This window comes from Limulus polyphemus, unplaced genomic scaffold (genome assembly GCF_000517525.1).
Source record: "Limulus polyphemus unplaced genomic scaffold, Limulus_polyphemus-2.1.2 Scaffold843, whole genome shotgun sequence".
In the NCBI taxonomy this organism is placed as follows: domain Eukaryota; kingdom Metazoa; phylum Arthropoda; class Merostomata; order Xiphosura; family Limulidae; genus Limulus; species Limulus polyphemus.
The window spans coordinates 211,914-216,846 of NW_013666453.1; the positions used below are offsets into that span (position 1 = coordinate 211,914).

At 34.2% G+C, this 4,933-nt stretch overlaps 1 protein-coding gene across 3 annotated transcripts in view; it reads right to left on the reverse strand.

The window, feature by feature from the left end:
• Positions 1-4,933, reverse strand: part of LOC106460823 (docking protein 5-like) — a 28,887-nt gene that overhangs the window by 19,524 nt on the left and 4,430 nt on the right. Inside the window, exon 1 of one of the 3 annotated variants that reach the window (XM_022387626.1) lies at positions 3,136-3,172. The exons of the other annotated variants lie outside the window; for them this stretch is intronic. The gene's annotated coding sequence lies outside the window, so the exon portion shown is untranslated. Of the gene's footprint in view, positions 1-3,135; positions 3,173-4,933 lie in introns of those variants that run through there. 3 annotated transcript variants of the gene reach the window in all.

Consider the following 4,933-nt stretch of genomic DNA (forward strand, 5'->3'; position numbering starts at 1 on the left):
ACTTTACGATACACTTATTTTCAACAAACGCTATACGAACGTCAACAATACTTCTGACTGCAGATCAATTACTCACTGTCTATACACACATTACCGCGTCACGTTGTCCCCCTCTTATATATACCCGACTACCCTATATCTAGTAAATACTAGAGCATTCGCCAAAGTACAGGATAGTTCTAGAAACGTGGCGTCACAGTAGTCATGTGACTCGCTGACGCAACAATATTATAACTTTTAATCAGTATGTGTATCTTCACAAAACTTGGCAGACTTTTAGTAAACATCACAAGTCTTTTTTGTATACAAAAAATCAGATATGTAATGAAGTGTTTTTTACCAAATATTTATACTGAAATGTTTATAGTATTTTTTACTAGTCCGAGTACAAAGGGATTTCCACGTTAAGGTTAAAAATACTTTTCTTGGTTTCAAAAATCCCAAATTTCATTTGCGTAATATCTAAAACCTCCTATTTTTTCTACCTTAATTCTATACAATGTTGGTCAATTTGACCGACCTAATAACTACACATAAAAAAAAGCGAAATAATTATAATTACCTTTTTAATTTCTACAACGACTTCACATTGTAACATAGAAGTACGTTTGTTTGTCCTAAACAGCTTTAAACTCTTAACAGTATACGTCTATTCATACTTAAATTTTATTGTTTTATTGCTCATTCAACCATGTCCAACTACTATTCGCCCCATCATAAGTTGTAAATCACTTGTCGAACGTGCACTTTAAGCTATCGAATTATATTACGCACGAGCTATTCGCGAGGGTATCTCTCCTCGTGAAATGTTTTTATAATAATATTATTATTTATTTCACCTAATCTAACCTTAAGTAACCTAAAACGTTTTCCATTTTTTACATCTTAGTTACTTTTATAATATTAAATTAAAAATACATATGAAAAACAAGAAATAATGTACTTACCTGGATCTTCTGCTTTGTGTGTGTGTGTGTGTGTGTGTGTGTGTGTTTGTTGTCGACTGTTAATAACGCATAACCCTACTAATGGCAGTACTGCACTTGGTCTTTCTATTTAATTAACTAATGTACCAAAGAACACAGAATAATAACTTACAAAAAGCAGACAATGTCCCATAACTATCACCATTTTTCTGCTTTTCTAACTATGCTATGAGCCGTTAATAATTCATCTAAACCCATCGATGTGTTTTCCGTAGGAATAAAGCTTAAACTGAAAGTAACATTGACAATTCACTGTACAGAAAACAACGTAATAAATATTATATGTCATTTGATAGATGAAAACCTTGGCTTTCTATGGTTACAAATAACATAGCATTGAATGTCAGAGAGAACTATTGGCAATTTCTGAAAGAAAGGATGTGACAGGTGGGCGTGACAAGAGGGGTCCGATTGTCTATTTCATGGCTCTGTAACTAAAACTCAAGACTATACAAATCACACTTTGCCTGAGCGACAACGATATTATAATGAGTAAGTTACGTTAAATTAATTACTTCTGGAGGGGTGGTAAATAAATTAGAGAAATGGGGATGGTTAGAGAGAAAATGTCACTATTCTTCAACTAGGGAAAATTCGGGATTTTTTCAATATTGCCGTATAAAAGTAAGCACTTAAACTTATATACTATTAAAATGTGGATTATTATCCACGTTTTTGTGTTATATTTATTGGTATACCATGACAAGAAAGTAGTTTAATTAAATTTGAATGTAACTCACTAAAACCTCGTAATATGCGCAGAAAAAGATGTCCGTGGAGAGATTAAATCTGATCTAAAAAAAAAAAAGAGTTAAACTACGCATAACTGAATCAGTCCTAAAGAGAGAAGTAGGTGTAGCTTTTGTTTCTTTCTTTAAGAGAAAAGCTGCACAATAGGCTATCTACGCTCTGTCCCTCTGCGAGGATTAAACCATGAATTTTAGCATTATAAGTTCCCAAGCTTACAGCTGATCCAACCTAGGATATTTTAGGAGCTAAAGGTTTTGTAACAATATTTACCAATCTAATTATTAACCATGCAACAGGAAATGGTGTTACAATCCTCTGTAATATTTGTACTTTAATCGTAAACCTTTTTTTTTTAATTACAAGTTATAAATATAAACGTTATACTTCTGTGGCACATCCCAAAAAATGTAAAAATCACTGTTAATGATAAGGTACGAGTTTATGTCGTTAGAACACGTTTAGACGTTTCCTACAGCTAAAATGCAAAGAATAAACAAAACTCGATGAAATGGAGTGAAAAACACAACGAAAAACAAAATGTAGAGATATATATCGTTAGCGTCTTCAAAAGCGCTTTTTACTCTACACATAGATGGGTGAACGCCGTCTATTAGCGTTCAAGGGTACTAAGAACTGAAAGGTGTCATAAAAAAGGTGTGCGAGCAACTGCTTGTGGCCGGGATTACACTGGAATTAATATTTTTTCTCAAAAAGTATACGTTTGATGGTTTAAATAAAACACAAGAACTTAGAATACTTATCACACCAGAAATTATCAGGGACAGTCAAGGTACTTTCTTTTGTTAATTTAATAACAAGATAGTAGCATAGTTTACTTCTGTTTTAATTATCAAAGGGTAACGTAATTCAATTTCTTAGCGAACCACAAATTTACACAACTTCGAAATACATCGTTCTTTTATTTGTTCGTACAAGCGCAATGCTGTACAATAAGCTGTCTGCGCTGTGCCCACTACGGGGATAGAATCCTGAATTTTAGCGTTATAAGCTCTCACGCTTACTGTTAAACCACCGTTCAGGAGGCATAAATAAAATCATCGCACAAACACAAAGCCTTATGATTCAGCTTCAGTACGCAACACCCTGTTTCTTCAAGTAACAAAATAATGCACAAATATCTCGGTACTCGTTAATAAGCAGAATTATATGAAAACAAAAATAAATTATAAAGTTTCAATTTGAACCTATTGTTAAGTCTCTGGTCGCTTGTTAATTTCCCATATAATTTCTTTCCGATGAAACTTTAGCGATACAAGTCCTGTCTTAAATAAAACTAGTTTAGTCTTTCTCAATACAATTTTACAATGCACAGAATTTCCACAGCCACTTTAACTTCAACACACGCTATAATTCACAATGATTTACACACTTTACTTACGGCTTGACTCGATTATCTGTCTCTATATCTCTCTTCAATCTGCTAATTATCTATGCCGTCACTTCCCGCCGGAATTATATATACAAAATAGAGGGCGTCTGGCAAACACTCAAGCCTTCAGGAACCTTCTAGATACTCATTACATGTTACCAGGGTCACGTGACTTCCGCTGTCGTAACACCATGTTAACATAAAACCTAAAGTTCAACTACACCAACAGGTCTAAATTTGTGACAATAAATCGTGAAACACTGCTGATGATGAGAGGCAAGACTTCGTGCCGTTTTTACCGATGTTTAGACGTTTTCTATTTAAACACTTATCAAAGTAATAACAGTCAAAAGTTGTGATTAGAGAACATCAACAGTAACATATTTCAGTCTTCTGTAGACTTTGTATTTGATATTTTCCATGCATACCAATAAGCAGTTTGACGTGGTTTTGCGTTGTTCAGGTCACGTGATGTTTGCGTGTTCTTAGACATGTACGACACTACCCACTTGTATTTCCTATTAATATGACGCCCAATGTGGGTCGAAAGTGGAACCGAATTATTAGTACCAGTTATTTTCACTGACAATTTGTGGATGAAGAATTAGTTAATAATAACTTTAACTTTTTTACTTTTAGCGTTCATGATTTTGCTTATTACGGGCAAGATTACTCAGTAGAGCGACTACGAGTCTATCCGTATTACAGAATCGGCCACTTTCGACAAATCACGTTATTTTTCCTTCGCCTCTTCTTACATGTACTACCAAAAATACAATTGTTTAGCATAGTCGTAGGAACCTATTGGCTTTAAGCCCAACTAAAATTTGAAGTTTTTATGCGTAATTTAATTCTAATACTTTGAAAAATATTTTACATTTATATTACAGGATTATTATTTTTACTTAATTTACAGAACAAAAACAACACTGACTGAATACGCGATATTAATTCACTTAAGTAAATTTTGCAATCAAATTTAAGACCATCATCAAACAACCTCCCACCCAACCACCACATACACACACACATTTGAAATCTTAGCCCTACTAATATCTTATTGTTTCCTTTGCCTGTTATGATTTTAAGGTTACACTCTGCTGATTTTGAGGCTTTAATCAAGATAGTCTAACAGTTTGTGTTTGCTTTTTTTTTAAATAGATCTACAAAAAACATCACACGACACAACAGTTTCAAGCCAGTGGGGTTTAATATAAGTGCAGGTTGTCCAAGTATAGTTTTCAAAAGGTTTCATTTTATCAGCCTGCAGAACAGAGCTTTTCCAAGCTAGGTGATTATTTCCAAAATTTCCACAGATAAGCAACACTTTACAGACTTGCGATTCATTTAACGTTATACACAAGATACATGATACATTGTGTTCATGAAATAATAATCTGATTTTAAAATGGCGCACGGTTTCGTGATAATCTGATTTATCGATCGAACCTCACGATATAGCCACTCGAAGCTACGGTCTCAAAGATTTTCTATATTAGAATCCTTCATAACAATGCACAAACTTCATCGTTAAACTTCCCATAGAGCAGTACGCATTTCGTTCGTTACTTATGAGCTAGCAATTTTGAATATGCACTGCAGTGCAGGCGTGTTGTTGGTGAAACATTCAAAAGTAACATCCATTCGTACCTTCAGGACAAGTTCTGGGTTTATCATATTACTGCGTGACACAAGTGTTTGTTTGTTTTGAATTTCGCGTCAAAGCTACACGAGGGCTATCTGACGCTAGCCGTACCTAATTTAGCAAGTGTAAGTCTAGAGGGAAGGCAGCTAGTCATCACCACCC